This window comes from Arachis ipaensis, chromosome B08 (genome assembly GCF_000816755.2).
Source record: "Arachis ipaensis cultivar K30076 chromosome B08, Araip1.1, whole genome shotgun sequence".
In the NCBI taxonomy this organism is placed as follows: domain Eukaryota; kingdom Viridiplantae; phylum Streptophyta; class Magnoliopsida; order Fabales; family Fabaceae; genus Arachis; species Arachis ipaensis.
The window spans coordinates 15,100,629-15,118,280 of NC_029792.2; the positions used below are offsets into that span (position 1 = coordinate 15,100,629).

The following is a 17,652-nucleotide window of genomic DNA, read 5'->3' on the forward strand; positions in this document are numbered from 1 at the left end:
CATTCTCATTTAAAATGGCGTTTATAACCGCCGTTTTTACCTGTATTTAATGGCATCATTTTCGTTTAAAATGGCATTTCTAAACGCCGTTTTTACCAGGGTTTAATAGCATCCTTTTCGTTTAAAATGGCATTTTTTAACTGCCGTTTTTACCAGGATATAATGGCACCATTTTTGTTTAAAATGGTATTTTTAGCCGTCGTTTTTACCTAATTGCAATTTTATACTTTTTAAAATGAGATTGAAACTACCTATTTAAAGTGACATTTTTAGAACTCAAATTTTAAAATCTCATAATAACCAAAAGGCATAACCTTAAATCAAACATCATAACAAAATTTTTAACTCATACATGGTCTCCGAAAATAAAAAATCATAATCCAAAAACAAAGTATCAAAGATAATATTTTTCAATAGTTTGTCTTAACGTATATATAATCCTTAATACATAAAATCTTTATCATGCAAGATCATGCTTCTTTGTTGCTCGCCAGAAGACCTACTTTCTAACTCTCTTGGTGATGGAATCTCACTCTCTTGATCTAATCCCTACAACAAAAATATAATTATGAGCACAATAAAAAAAGATAGAAAACTGAATCTGAAACTATTAATCTGAAATTATTGAATCAAAAAAGAAAATTCACATACACTAACTATTTGCACAATAAATCCTCTGTTTTCTGGGAATATCACAGTAAACTAGTTCTTTCAAATCATCAAATTCCACAATAATCTTCCCCAGAGCACCTTCAAAATTTGAAGTGAATGATGCTAAAGCCATAAAAGCATTTGATATTTAAATTCAATGCCTGCAGTAGGATTAATTCATCATTTTAACATCAGAAAAAAGAGCATTATCATGTACAGAACGTGAGAAACTAAGAGCAGGCTCCAGCAAAACCAACCACAACCATATCATGAATCATAAAGAATAATTCAATTCCCTCAATCTTAATAGAGTACAACAATTGAAAGACAGAATCGCACATCACATAGAGATTACCCAAACAAGCGCATTAGAATTACAATCAAACAAACAGCACTGGAGAAGCAAACTATACTTTCAAGAAGAAATAAAGGTTAAAACAGCTAACTAATCACTTGAGAGAAAAAAATAATGTATATATAAGTTACTGAACTTAGAAATAAAAAAAAATGATTATAATGAACAGAAAGAAAATTAAAATAAAAAATCATCTATATATAGCCACTATCAATAGTTTGGAATACTTTGAACTTTCTAGTTTCCTAGTAATATTTTCCTTTCATCCATCACGTGAAATGAGGCCATCAATGTCTCATTATACAAAGGATCTCTTATTCTGGTACTCAAACTAGCATCAAGACTGAACTATATATAGCGCCAAGGGTATTTTATTTGGAAATTTTAAAAGAAAATATTGAAATAATTTTTTTTATCTCATTTAATATTTGTATCTTAATTTTATTGGACTTCCTCGTGAAGAGGAAAGAAAATATTTATGTAGCTATTATTAAAACTGAGAACTCAAAGCTTATCATATCGGTTTTAGTGTACATGAGCCTCTGATGAGATAGAATTTACAATATATGGATGCTTTATCAAGAGGCCAATGTTCATCCTGGGGTAGCCAAGTTAAAGAAAAAAACACACTCATGCATCTAATATTGTTCATGCTGGGATAGTCATATTAACTGAAAAAAAAATTAATTTCTTAGTATTACTCATTCTGTCATTCCATGAAGCCACATACACGTGCATATAGAAACAAATTATTAAAGGATAAATGTTTGAATGAATTGAAGGGGATTATTATTATTGCTTTTTATTGTTGGTTAGTTCCATCATTTCATCTTTCAATTCAATTTTAGTGGCTCTCCAACAACCAAAAGGGATCAAGTAAAAAAGGGGGAACACTTTATTTCCCACCCCCAATTAGGGTAAGATGGAAATGGCATATATTATTACTTTGCAACTAAAATGACAGAAACAGTTAGAAGATGACACGTGATACTAACCAGTAAGCCTTCTTAGAGTGCTAATTGCTTTGCAGTTTCAACAGCTTCATCACTCGATACCTGCCATATTCACATGGGATAGGAATCAATTATAGAACAGAAATGACATTTTCATTCCCCATCAAAGTCGAAAGTTGCTAACACATCATCTAAATTAAAAAATGACAGGATAGATATGATATGATGCTTAGTTGAATATAAATATGGAGAGCAGGGGATTCATCAGTCAGTTACATATTCAACAAGATTTGGAGAAGAGAGAGAAGAGCCTTCAAACTTCTTGTGTTTCAAACTTTTAAAACATGATTATAGGATTTTTAGAAACATTGTTCAATCATTCCATCAATACCCTAGCATGTTCCCAAATTTACTGATCTAGTTCTAAACAGAATATAGCATCCACCCAATTTGATAGCAAATGATCAACCCAACAAGGATATGGTAATTAGATATGGATGCAGAAAGGAACCTGTACTAAAGAAAGAACCCTGTACTAAAGAATGAAGCATAATGACTCATTACAAAGTCATGCAACTGCCATGTCTTGATAAAAGAATTAATTAATTAATTTTATTTAACCGAATTATGGAGAATACTAAACAGGACATATTGAATTATAACTCCAAAAAATTTTTATGTTTATTATTTTTTTTATAAAAAAAAGGAAGAGAGGAGAAAGAAGATGGGAAAGCAAAACAACAGACCTCTATAACTTCATCAAGTATATCTTAGTTCAAATTCCTGGGCACAAAACCAGCCCCAATACCCTGAATATTGTGAGGTCCTGTGGTTAAGAGGAAAGAGAAACAACATACAATTGAAGGATTAGTTAAAGACTAGCGTATTGGAAAGAAAGAGATTAGTTATTACCTGGTAAGAGAGAAAGAAGAAGAGATTGACATGTGTTGAGGAACTGAAAACATTTAAGTCTTCTTGTGATATGATCAATGAAAGAGAGAGGTGTTGGTGGATTCATCTTCCACTCAAGAGTTGAAAGTACCAAAATCTCCATTTTCTTTATTGTTTTTGCCTTAAACACATGTTTTTTGTCCTCCACCTACATATATTTTCATAAATTAAATTTCATTATTAATAAAATGTATTATTATTATTACTTTATATATAGAATTAATCATACTTGTAAATCAAGAGGAAGTGGAACTTGTGTCTCTTCCATTTTAGCAGCAAGAGAGATGCAAGCAACTGCAGCAAGATGAGTTAACCATGGCTGCTTCTTCTTCACGGTGAAGGTGAAAAGGAATCTGTGAAGGTAGTTAATAGCAAGAGAAGCTGTGAGAGCAGAGAATGAGAAAGTTTTTAACCATGGCTGCTGCTTCTTCCATTCTTCTCTTGTTCTTGCTCTTTTGATACAAGAGTTTTTAACTCTGAATCATCACACAACATGTCTTATTCTAAAAACACATGATCATGTTCCTCATCATCAGAATAATGTGGTTCTGAGCAATACAAAGAATCTATGTGTTCCTCATCATATGAAGTAGCAATATTAATGAATACTTGTTTAACATGAGAATTAAAACTTAACTAGACATACACTGGCAAATAGAAAGTTAAGTATTTACCCAGGCAACCTTGGCGACCAGCAGTGTTAACAATGTTTGATCCTTCTTCCAAGAAGCACCAACTGCAATCAATAATCGAAACATAGAAAGAATTCATTAATTCAAGCAACCAATAACTTATCCAGATTTAAACAAGCAGAATTCAAGTTAAATCACAAAATCTTTGAAACTCAATTGCAACAAAGAACAAACTCCAAGCCTTAAACCGGGAGATACAGCCAAATACAATACTAATAGAAGTAATTTCTAAGAAGCAAAATAACAAACACATAGAGTGCAATCAGTGCATTATTACTAAATATTTGTGAATCAAATTCACGCAGCCATTGATCTGTCCTATGCATCATTCCTGCAATCATTGAAGTAATTAGAACAAGAGGATGTGAATTTAGTTACAGATCTAGAAGCGAGAAGTTAGAACGCAAATTGAGAAATAGATCGAGGAGGAGAAGGCACGTTAATGCATGAGGAGAAGCTAGCAGAGCATAAGCTCGAAAAAGGAGAAGAAGCTCACAGATCTGGAGAAAATCTTGACGGAGGAGGAGAACGCGCCGCCGGGGAGAACATCACCATAGGAGATCATCGCTGGAGAGATCGTCACTAACGGAGATAGGGAGAGAGTTTCGATTCACAAAACAGAATCTCGATGGAGAGGAGATTCTAGTCGGAGGAGAACGCCGCTGAGAAAATCAGCGCTGGAGCAAATCGTCGTCGGAGCAAATCGTCACTGGAGCATATCGCAGTGACAACGTCATTTTCGTCCTTCCTCTAACACAGTGGCTGCGTCATTTTTGTTTCGGTGTGTAATTTTAGGTTGAATGAGAGTTTGGATTATTTTAAACAATGAGCACAGATAATGGCGGTTAAACCCGCCCAAATCCTTCAAAATTGTCATTTTATGCAAATTAATTATGGCAGCAACATAAAATGCCATAATATCTGAATATTATGGCAGTTTTTTAGAACCATCATAATATAAATGCCATTTTAAACTATTTTTTTTGTAGTGCATGTTGTATTAATTTCTTTTATTTTTTCAAAATAAATTGTAAAAGTGCTACCTTAGTTGATTGTTTTAGATCATGCGGAAGATAGAAAATAAATTATGTTATTTTCGTCATTCTCTTTAGAATATATATGATTTGTTTATTCAGTTATGGAAGCTATTCAAAATTAGAGCATCGATTGATTATCAAAATATTATAATAAAAAGAACTATAATTAATCATCATGACATAACCTTTAATTAAATGTATTACAGGCGTTGGAGAGAATCAGATTTTGCAGCAAAGGTTCCTTATGCAAGAGAGACGGTGGTTGAAGTATTCTTTTGACCTTTTGCTATGAACTCTGAGCATAAATATAACACTGCGAGACAAATGATAACCAAATTGGTTTTTATATATCTTTCTTGTGGATGATACTTTTGATGTTTATGGCACAGTTGAAGAACTTGAACTCCTCACAAAGCAATCCAAAGGTTTGATTTTAGAACAAGAATTCACCTATGTTTATATTATGCTATCTCAATGATGTGAAGTATAGAATTGATTAAGAAAATTATGTTGTAAGTATAGTCTAAATCAACCATTTATCTTTAATTAAAGTTAAAATGTGTCACAAATAAATTTAATAATCGGGAGTAAAATTTTGTATCGTTTTCTCTAAGAATTGACACAAGATGTAATTTATTGGTTAGAATTTTTTTGGAGATTTTTCGAAGTTGAGAACAAGAAAAAATAAATAACTAGAAATTAGAGCAATAAATAACTAGTAAGAGTTGATAATCAATCAATATAAAAAGTCTTGGTTAGAGGTGAGAATCAGAACTTCTATCTTCATTGTCTTTTCCAAGTGTGATAGTAAAGGCTCATTTAGTTATCCTCTAACCACCGAAGAAAAGTCAAGTGAACCCAACTAACTTTAACTCACAAGTCCTAGTTACTTCGTAGAGAAGAACTAGAGTTGGTGAGGTTCAAACTAATATTAGCAATCTTTAATTACCAATCAACACTTGAGTATAACAATTCAAGTGGCTCCAATTACTCAACCCCAAACTAAGCGAAGAAATCTACTCCATGATCATGGATAACATTTCCTCAAACACTTGGTGAGCAAACATAAAAGACATGATAAAAATGAGAAATTAACTCAATTTAAATTACCACCGATAATAATCAACAATAATAAAACAAGTAATAACAATAGATATGAAAATAACTCAATGCATTAACAAAATTTAAAGGTAACAAGATCTAAACATGAATTCAAAATAATCAAATTGACAAGAGTACTAAGGGAAGTAAAGAAGAAGACTATAAAAAAAATGATTAGAAAATGAAGCTAACAGCAATTTCTCTCAAGATTCAATTGAAAAGTAACTAAGAAAATCAAAACCCTAGAGAGAAGTAGGAGTTTCTCTCACTAGAATTCAAAACTAATTCTAAAAACTAAAGCTAAAGTGAAAGTGTGTTTGTCCCAGCTCTATTCCCAACGTATTGTCTTCATTTTTGGGCTTAAAACTGGGCCAAAATCAGCCCAGAAATCGCCCTCAGCGAATTCCCTTAATTGCAGCACGTGACGCTCGTCACGTGTACGCGTCAGCCACGCGTACTCGTCGCCTGGACTTTGCACAAGGTCATGTGTACGCTTCAGTCATGCGTACGCATCAGTGGACGACGCTCCTGGTCACGCGTACGCATCAGACACGCATACGCATCGCTTGGAAGATGGCTTGATCACGCGTACGCTTCAGCCATGCGTATGCGTCGCTTCCAACTTCTCAAACCTTCAATTTCTTGTATTCTTCCACTTTAACATGCTTCCTCTTCATCCTCTATGCTATTCCTGCTCTATTAATCCTGTAATCACTCAACAAACGCATCACGACATCGAATGGTAACAAAAGAGAATAAAAAATTAGTAATTTTTAGGCTTAGAAAGCATGTTTTCAATCATAGTACAAAATTAGGAAGGAATCTTAAAAACATGCAATTTACATGAATAAGTGTGAGAATAATTAATAAAATCCACTCAATACAAATTAAGTCATAAAATAGTGGTTCATCACTCAATAAAAAAAATTAATACCTTTATTACATATATAATAATCTTAATCACTTTTCATTCCCATCATTATTTTGCTTTTTCTTAATTTTTAGACCTTTTATATTTTTAATTTTATTTTTCAAATGGAATATTCGTTGAATACCTTTATTACATAATAATCTTATTCACTTTTCATTCCCATCATTCCCATCGTTATTTTGCTTTTTCTTAATTTTTAGACCTATTTTATTTTTATTTTTCAAATGGAATATTCGTTGCATTGAATCTCTTCGGGAGTGCTTTAAAGTCATTTTCATTAAGGTATTTATTACGGTACGATGATAAATTCATACGTACCGATATGTTTAAAATATGGACAAATAACAATAAGACATGTGGAATTTATTTTCCACGTCAGCATTTAATTTTTTATTTTTTAAATATATAGTATATCACCACTTTTACTAAAATACCCTTTTAATTAAGTAAAAATAAAAAATATTTATTTATTTAATTTTACAAAAAAAACTTAAACATCCTTACTTTATTTGATTAGACAAAAATATTCTTTTAAATTAATCAAATTTTAGAATTCAATTAACCCTAATTTTATAGTTTCTAATAATTGAAACAACAAAACAAAAACATATTAAAAAAACAAAAAATCAAAATTGTTCTTTATCTGAGTTAAACATATTAAAAAAAAAAACCGAAATTGTTCTTTGTCTGGGTTCAGAAACCCTCTTGTTCACGCCTCTGAAAATTTCAGTGTTCTTCATCTTCTTCTCTCCTCTTCCCCTTTTGCTCTTGATATAGCACTGAGAATTCTTCATTGCTGCAGCCAAAGCTCCTTCCATCATCACAATCCTTATTGTGTTCTTCGAATCCTCTATCGGCATGTTCGGCTTTTATGCTCAACTTTGATGGCACTGCTGGATCATCATCGTCATCATGGAACAATGTACGGCAATTGAGTTCATCAAGTCCTAGTGTTAGGTTCCAAATTCCTTCAAGGAAAAGGCAAAGGCATCAATGAGCTTAATTAATTTCTATTTTTGAGAGTTTCATTCCCAGAGTCCTAATTTTTTCACTATGTAAATGAAGTTAACAGCAATCAATGTAAATGTCATATCTTGCATTTGATTATTGGCAATAGATTTTGGTTTTAGTTTAAAAAAGGTTCCTTTTTTGTGTTCTGTTTACCAAAAATAATTAGTCTTTGGATGCTAAGTTTTGTTTATTGTTAACAACAGAAACATCCTTGTGCCAGTCACAAACACAATACTAATTAGTATTTAATTATGATATTCTGCTATTGGCTCTCTTCCAATACACCAGTTCAAGGTAAATGAAGGAGGAGAACACAAGGAGATTAACACAGACTGTGCCATCTGTCTTGGAGAGTTCGAAGAAGGGGAGTGGTTAAAACATCTTCCAAATTGCTCCCATGGCTTCCATGTTCGGTGCGTGGACGAGTGGTAGTGGTTTCGGTTTCATTCAAGTTGTCCTCTCTGTAGAACTTCTCTTTCTTTTTTTAATATGTTTAACCAGATGAAGAACAATTTTGATTTTTTGTTTTTTTTAATATGTTTTTATTTTGTTGTTTCAATTATTTGAAATTATAAAATTAGGGTTAATTGAATTCTTAAATTTGATTAATTTAAAAGGATATTTTTATCTAATCAAATAAAGAAAGGATGTTTAAGTCTTTTTGTAAAATTAAATAAATAAATATTTTTTATTTTTATTTAATTAAAAGGGTATTTTAGTAAAAGTGGTGATATACTATATATTTAAAAAAAATTAAATGCTGACGTGGAAAATAAATTCCACATGTCTTATTATTATTTGTCCATATTTTAAACGTATCGGTACGTATGAATTTATCATCGTACCGTAGCAAACACCTTTCATTAATTACACTTATTATTAGTTTATTAATTATTATTTTAATTGATAATCACTTTAATTAATTAAATAACTTTATTATATATGCAGTTTTCTAATATAGTACAAGCTTACATGGTTGAAGCAAAATGGTGCCATGAGGACTATATTCCAACATATGATGACTACAAGATTAACGGAATTCTCACTTCAGGAAACCCATTGTTCACAACAATGTTCATTGCTCTTGGAGAATTTGCATCCAAAGAAATGTTTGATTGGATTTCTAATATTCCCTTCATCTTAAAAGCCACATCATTTGTTGGCAGACTAACAAATGATTTGTCCTCACATAAGGTAGAGGTTTTTCTAATTTTTTTAATTCTATTTAATTAGTTTGGTATATATATAATTTAATTTTAATACACTGTAAACATACACAAAGTTTTATACAATTACGTAATATTATGTCAATAAAAATAACTATTTTTAATATAGATTTAGATCTTTTAAAGTTTGAATTTCACTTTAGGGAGTAAAGTGTGATTTCTCATCATTGATTTCATAGGTGGGACCAAGAATAAATATAAAAGAGAAATTATTTAAGAATAGAAGATCACACTTTACTCTCTAAAGTGAAATTCAAACTTTTGAGGATCCAAATTCTTTTAATATTGGCTGTTTAAATAATCATCCAAAAAATGATATAAATGAAAAACTGTATAAAATATTTTATAACGTTTATACACTAAAATTACTTTAATTTAGTTTTATAAATTTTGGAATAATGCCGCGTGATTATATTATATAAGTGTTGTTAAAATTAAAATTACACTTTTTTTTATATTTTAGTAACATTTTTTTTAAATAATACTTTTATAAAAATATTATTTAACAATAAAAAAATGTTACCTTAATTTTAGTCATACTTTCTAAAATACTATAATTATAGTAGTCATCATAACATAATTATACTAGAATGACCTTAAAAAAATAGTTAACATTAATCAAGATAACATAATTAAATTTCTCTAATTAAAATTAAACAACTAAAAAAAATATTCAATTCTCTAATAATTGAAGATTGGCTAGAACCTAGAATTCACTCACTTAACAAGACAAAATAAAAAAGAATCTTGTTTGGTACATAGTTGTCCACTTGGCCTCACATTTTTCACATTTGAAAATGGGCATCCAGCTAGGGACATTAACTCATCTCCCTTTGCATGAGTGAACCATATTCTATATACAGTTATTGGTTCTTAACTCCTTAATATCGTTGATTAACTAGTACCATACATGTCTTTTTTAGCTTCGGTTCTAGTAATGCCTTCGACTCAACATGCCCCTTCTAACTTAAAGAGACCCTCTGTAAATTTTGCTCCTAGCATTTGGCATGACACTTTTCTGAAATATGTTGATTCCAAATTTTTGGTATGTTATTTAATTTTGTATATGCATATACATATATGATAAACTATGAGTATTGTTATATCTATATTATCGTGGTATCTCTTTTTGAATTTTTACGCATATTCAAAATATGGATTAGTATCTGATCTAATACTTCTATGCAAGAGACTCAAAATATTGCTCCGGTGAGTGTAGTAATAGTAGCAGTGTGTAAACTGTAAAGTGAATAATTATAAGTAGTTTTAAGTTTAACAAGAATAATAGTTACATGAGATCCCTAGTTATATAACTTTTTTTTTTGTTATTAAAGTTATCTATAATTCTATATGGTATTTCTAAGGGGAAAAAAAAAGATTTTCAGTAGGTATGTGTGAGATAGTCCAACAACAATTACCAAATTTAATTAAGTTGACCAAACTTGATAAAAGTCATTGGTGTGCATAAATTACACCCTTTCTTTTTGGCATGTTTCTTTTTTATCGTTGTTCTTCTATTACTGCTATTGTTGTTGCGTTTTTTTATTCTTCTTTTTCATGTTTTTACTATTATTGCAGTTTTTTTTTATTTTTTTTCTTTGTCTAATTTTTTTTAATTTTTATTCTTTTTAAAAGGGTGAAAATAAGAAAAATTATGAGAAAATAAAACAAAAAAAAAGAGAAGACGAAGAAGAAAGAGAAGATAACGACGATGATGAAGAAGAGGAAGAAAAAAATTTTGAATTGTGTAAAATTTATCCAGGAAAATAGCATTGAGACTTTTCAAACATTACATGAGAAATTTCTAAATTTTGACACCAAAATTTTTTAACAGTGATACAAAAAATTTTTAACTAATTAAAAATTATCAAAACAAAAATAATACCAAAATATTTCAACTATAATACTAAAATTTCTCTCAACATATTTTCTTCTTCTTTTACCTCTTTTTTTCTTCAGATTTTATCTTTTTTTTTTTCTCTTAACATGTTTTTCATTTTTCTTATATTTTATTATTGATATAAAATTTTTTTCTGTATCTTCTTATGTTTTACTTTCAAAATAGAAGATTTTATCTAAACAAATTTATTTAAAAGTTAAGTTATATACTCTTAACATCTAAACTATGATGCATTGATATTGACACGGACACGGGACACCACACTGTTGGGAATAATACACAATTTCTCATTGAGAAAATACTTTTCACAGAGAAATAAAATAGACACAATCACAATACAAGAATTTAACGTGAAAAACCCCAATTACTGGAGAAAAAAATCACGGCCGTTGTCAAATGACAACTAGAGAATATCACTATGTGAAAATTGTTACAACACATAGACTTCTTTCTCTCTAACACCGGCACCCCAGTACACCCACACTCTCAAAGCTAATATTTAACTACACCTCACAACACTTTCTAATCAAAGAGTATAGAGGAAAAGAAAAGTCAGATACAAGCTTTAAGTGTTTCCGACTGGTGCAAAAAATATGGAGAACTTAGCCTCATATTTATAGCCTAAGCCACCCACTCCATTTGCTATCCTAAGCAATGTGGGACTAATTCAACCAAATCCTAACAATCTCCACCTTGATTGAAATAGTCACACATCTTCAGCTTCCATAGTCAATACCGATAATTCTTTGCTGCCATTGTCTATACCGACAATCATAGTTCAAAGAACTATCATACTCCACCATGAAAGTATACTCACTTGGAATTAGACCACTCCAAGCATTTCGCCTTGGTACAGATCGAAACCTTGCTGAAAATTCATGGTGCAACTTCCAAATTGGCTTTTCCTGAAAGTTCTTCAACTATCGACATAACTCCGCCACACACCTTGCATCTCAACGCCAACCAATGCCCGTGTGCAATTGTGGACCCGATTGCCACAACTAGGTTTGATATACTCATAAGAAGAAGGAAGAGACAATATGAGCCTCAGTGCCTTATCTTCATCATCAATTTTCACTCCAATTGCCTCTAATTCAGAGACAATACCATTGATAGCACTAAGATGGTTGGAGATTTTCACATTGTGATCCATGCGTAGATTATGGAACTGCTCATTCAATAACAACCGATTTGAGATGCCCTTTGCCTGATACAACCCTTCGAGTTTATCCCAAAGTTCCTTGGCTGTTTTCATTCCTTGCACATTTGCAAGAACATTCTTAGCCAAACACAGGCGAATAGCACTTGCAGCTCTCAAATCTAGTTCTTCCCATTCTTCATCCTTCATACCAGAGATCTTCTCCTTCAACGCCTTGTGCAAACCTGATTGTATCAACACATCCTTGACTTGTATTTGCCACAAGCCAAAATTGATTCTTCCATTAAATTTCTCTATTTCAAGCTTCACAACACTTGAATATCTTGACATTGTTGCAACCGTATACTGGAATAGTATAACTCAACTGTAGACCGTGCACTAGGAAGGGTCCCCAGGAAAGAGAGGTGGGTCACAATGGACACACTTAAATACCAAGTCTTTCCTTAGCCAGAACCTTTCTAAACTGCACTTTCACAGTGTCACACTGCCTTCCAGCAACAACAACAGCAACCAAAGATCAACCTCAAGCCACAGGACAAAATTCTTTTCTGATGTGGAAGGTCAGACTAGGCTGCAACCACAGAGCATACTAAGAATAAATCTCACCGAACCTGGCTCTGATATCACATGTTGGGAATAATACACCATTCTCCCTTGAGAAAATACCTTTCACAGAAAAATAAAATAGACACAATCACAACACAAGAATTTAACGTGAAAAACCCCAATTACTGGAGAAAAAAACCACGGCCGTTGTCAAATGACAACCAGAGAATATCACTATGTGAAAATTGTTACAACACATAGACTTCTTTCTCTATAACACCGGTACCCTAGTACACCCACACTCTCAAAGCAAATATTTAACTACACCTCACAACACTTTCTAATCAAAGAGTATAGAGGAAAAGAAAAGTCAGATACAAGCTTTAAGTGTTTCCGACTGGTGCAAAAAATATGGAGAACTTAGCCTCATATTTATAACCTAGGCCACCCACTCCATTTGCTATCCTAAGCAATGTGGGACTAATTCAACCGAATCCTAACACACACGACACGTGACACACCGACACACGAATTTTAAAATCTTACATGACATGGGGACACGCATACATATAAAATATAAAGTAATTTTTAGATAAATCATAATAATATTTTGATATTTTATTAATATTAAAATATAAATTAAAATTTTTTATTATTTTTAATTTTTAATTGTTTTAATAAATAATAATATATACTATATCTAAATTTATTTTAAGAATATATGTTAAGAAAAAGACTGAACACGTGATGGTATTTAGGTGTGTCCACAAAATTTTTTTTTTATTTTTTATTAAAACACGGTTAGACACAACAGACACATATGTCGAACGAATGTCGATAAATATCGTGTTCTAAATGTGTCCGATATATAGACACAACAACTCATCAAAATGTCCGTGCTTCATAGCATCAAAACAACAAATTGTATGACAACATACTGTGGACTATCGTTTGCATTGAAAATTAATTAGTGTTTTGGATCCGTTTCCAAATCACAAAACTAGTGAGTGACAATTATGTCTCTTGCTACTGCTACAAATGATGATCAATATTTATCATCTGATATAGCACGACCTTGTGCAAATTTTCGACCCAGTATTTAGGGGCGATTTGTTCCGTCAATAATGTGACAATTCACTGATTCTTTTCATAAATAAAAAAAAAATATATTTTCTCAAACACCATTTTCAAATTTTAATTCTCTAAAAATAATTTTTTTTAGAGTAAGTTCGCTGCGCCTCGGCAAACTCTATAAAAATTATAGAGTTTGCTTTACTCTGGCGAACTCTCTTCAAATTTTTTGAATCCCACGTTTTTAATCTATTTTAATCCATTATCATCATCTCCAAATAGTATATAAATCTATAAACAGTATATAGGAGTACACAAAAATACACTAACAACAAGCATGACTTCTTCAAAAAAATTTTTAATTATAAATTAAAAAAATAAGTCATATTTAACAATGACAACCATTATCATCGTCTCTAGAAATACACAGGTGCACCAAAATAAGCCATATTTAATAAAGATTTTTTAAAGATTTTTTTCTAAAATAAAATAAAAAATTTTATTATTTCCCTAAACATGATTTTTGGACTTTAATTTCGATTTTTTGCCTTACTCTCCCCGAACTCCCCTTAAAGTTTTAAACACGCACGTTTTTTAATCCATATCATCGTTTCTAAGAGAGTATATAGATTTACAAACAGTATATAGGAGTACAAAAAAATACACAAACAATAAGTATGACTTTTTCAAGGATTTTTTTTAATTGTAAATTAAGAAAAACAAGCTGTATTTAACAACAATAACCATTATTATCGTCTCCAAAAATATACGGGTACACCGGAATAAGCCATATTTAACAAAGATTTTTTTTATTAAAAAAAAAATATTTCCCAAAAATAAAATACGACTTATTTAATGCATTTGTTTTTTTTTATTTTGGGAGCTATAAAGAGTCATAATTTATCTTTAATTTAATGCATTTGTTTTTTTTATTTTGTACTTTTTAATTATTGTTGAAATAAACAAGTGATTTTAGATAGAGTAAATATATAATTATAGATGTTATATATATAAATTGGCTCGGCTAGATAGACAATAGAAATGATAAATAATGAGATGGAAATTTAGCCTAATGAAGATAAAAAAAAAAAACAACACCACTCAAAATACTTAAACAAAAAATCTCATTCAGTTATTCTAAAATTTTAACCATCTCCTATATATACTGTAATTTACTAAATTAATTTACCAAATTAACATCTTCTTCTCCAAATCCTCTGCCGTCACCCCTTCATCAACCATTCTTCTTCACCGACGTCAATCTCCTTCTCATTGGACATCATTATCACCTCCTGGGTTCATCATGCCATCGCCGCTTCACCAACCACCCCATTCGCCGGCGCCACTCTCTCCCTCACCGAAAATAGAAGTCATCGCAGGTCTCCTCCTCACTGTCGTGGGATCGTCATCAAACAACCATTCACGTAGTTATTAAAATAATCATCTGGCTACTTAGTGAAATGATCATCCAACATTTGTTAATTGTATATATTTAAATCGAATTGTACAAAATAACCATTCAATTAAGAATTAAAATAACTATATCCATACCTAGTGAATTGAACATCATCACATTTGCGAGGTGGAGAGAGTTGACGGCGAGGCGTGGAGGCAGGGGAGGAGATTCGGCGACGAAGCTGCCATGCAACGACAACTTCGGCTAGGCGAGGTTGCGAATTTGCTCCATGGACTTCGAACCCGAACGTGCAGCGGCCAGAGATGGAAAAGGAAGAGGAGCCAAATCCTTAGGAGGAAAGGCGGCGTCAATGAGGTGCGGCACAGCAGCAGCAACGGTGCAACGGGAAGGACAAATGATGGGAAATTTTTTTTTTGTGACGGACAGATGATGGGAATAACGTGCATCTCGCGCGGCGCGAGAGGAGGCGGTGACGACATGACGGAAGTAGGCGGCGGCGTTGAGACTTGTTGGGGCGGCAGCAAGGTCTAGGTGACGGGAAAGAAAACGCGTGTGTTAACGCAATGTGAAAGTGTGAGAGGTACATAGTGTGAATGTATTTAATTGCTAATTCTAATTTTTTAAATTAATCTTTTTTTTAATTCATTGCTCATTTTAGAAAAGTATATGGAACCAAAATGTGACCAGCCAAAAAGTAAACAAAACCGTTTAATTAAAATCACTTTTTGAATAATATGTTTGAAAACCGCTCCTGAGATCACGGAGCACAAACCAAAACCCGATTTTTCATGGAACCCAAATACATTTTGGCTGATTTTTGGCTGATATGCTTTTGGTTCCCTAGTTGTTCTCTTATTTTTTTGGGGAATGATAGGTAAATAATGACTAATTTGAACAACATGAACAACTATCAATCAAATAAGAATACACTACACCCTAATTTAATGCTACTAATTAAATTTAAGATTAATTTACTCTTTTAACCTTATTAATTCATATTATTCACACATTGTTCAAAAATGTTGTTGGTTACCTATATTTTTCCTATTTTTTTATACTTTTTCCATATCAAATTATGAATATTAAGTTAAATACGATAACTTTGTGCTATTGTCTCTCGAGCATACTCTTTTAGAGGAGTTTACTATTATATTCATAGGAATGATCGATTAATTTATGTTTTTACAATTTGATTTTTTAAACTGAGTTTTGAGTGTGTTATTAGTTACTTAAATTAAACACTTTTTGATGAGTGATTACTTGAAAATAATAAAAACAAAAAAACTAGTTCGATGTTTATATATCTTTATAAAGCAGAGGAGAGCATATTTATGTTTCACCAAGACATCCGAACAATAAATCTTTGATTCTAACTTACGTATGCAATTTGTAGTTTTAGTTTTACTTTGAAATTTTTGTAATAGTTTTAGCAAAACAGGACGTAGCAGATGACAATACGAAGCAACAAGCTCAAAAGCTGAGAGAGGAAGTGAAGGTGCAGCTCTCTTCAAATAATGATATTTTACAAAAATTAAATATCATTGATTCAATTCAACGTTTAGATATATCTTATCATTTTGAACATGAAATTGAGAAAGCAATCAATCAAATCTACATTAACTTTACCAACAATAACTTCGTTATCCCAAAAGAGGGTGGAATTCACTTTTACGCATTACTCTTTCGTTTGCTCAGACAAAAAGGATATCAAATTTCATCAGGTATGTAATATTATAATAATATAGTACTTTAATTTATTAGCAAATTTAGTAATTACTTTTGGTATTCACTCCTCGTATCCTTACTCTAAGTTAAATGTATAAATTTGATTGGATAATATATGATAATAAACAAATTATTTTTAGTGTTAATTTATCAAACTAAACTAAGTATTTATGTACGTCAAATACCCAAATGTTATAGATTCATGATAGTTAATATGTGTGAATAACAGATATATTTAACAAATTCAAGAACAGTGAAGGAAGATTCAAAGAAATAATTGCTCAAGATGTCAAAGGAATATGGAGTTTGTATGAGGCTGCACAATTGAGGGTTCATGAAGAAGCTATATTAGAGGAAGCAAATGATTTCACATACACTGAACTAAAGTCCATCACCAATCAGTTGAGTGAATCTCTTGCTGTGCAAATCAACCAGAGCTTAAAACAACCTCTTCACAAGGCAGTTCCAAGGATAGGGACAAGGTCATATATGTCTTTTTACGAAGAAGATCCTTATCATAACAAATCTCTGTTAACCTTTGCAAAATTAGATTTCAACATGCTACAGAAATTGCATCAAAATGAAGTTGGCGATATCACCAAGTAAGTCCTATTATATTTGGAACAAACCCATGTACATTAGGAAATAGCCTTGAGTTCTGCTGATAATGCAGAACAAGAACTAGAAACGAAAACAGAAAGAACTAAGAAGAGAGAAAAATGAATTCAATGCAAGTAGTTATGTGTACAATACAACTCTTATGAAATTATCACTTCTCTCCTTTACTACAAAAGATTGCTATTTGAGCGATTTGTCCAGCTCATCGATAATACATACCTTGATGATGGACTAAAAATAAAAAAAAAATTGCTAAATATACTTATAATTTTTTTTTACAACAGAAAATTTTGAAGAAAGGGGAGTGA

General features: G+C 31.4%; 1 long non-coding RNA gene and 1 pseudogene across 18 annotated transcripts; one reads left to right on the plus strand and one right to left on the minus strand.

Moving 5' to 3' along the window:
* LOC107614085 lies at nt 297–4,446 on the minus strand. 18 transcript variants are annotated; one of them, XR_002352011.1, is made up of 9 exons: nt 4,099–4,432; nt 3,880–3,933; nt 3,585–3,646; nt 3,140–3,263; nt 2,872–3,058; nt 2,706–2,785; nt 2,002–2,061; nt 652–812; nt 297–549 (listed from the first exon to the last, which is right to left on the minus strand). It is a non-coding gene; the product is annotated as an uncharacterized LOC107614085 (long non-coding RNA). The 18 variants fall into 18 exon arrangements; XR_002352005.1 differs by having other exon boundaries at nt 3,140–3,646; nt 4,099–4,442; XR_002352006.1 differs by having other exon boundaries at nt 3,140–3,458; nt 3,880–4,438.
* The window catches only part of LOC107613387, a 10,814-nt pseudogene continuing 2,807 nt past the window's right edge, over nt 9,646–17,652 (plus strand).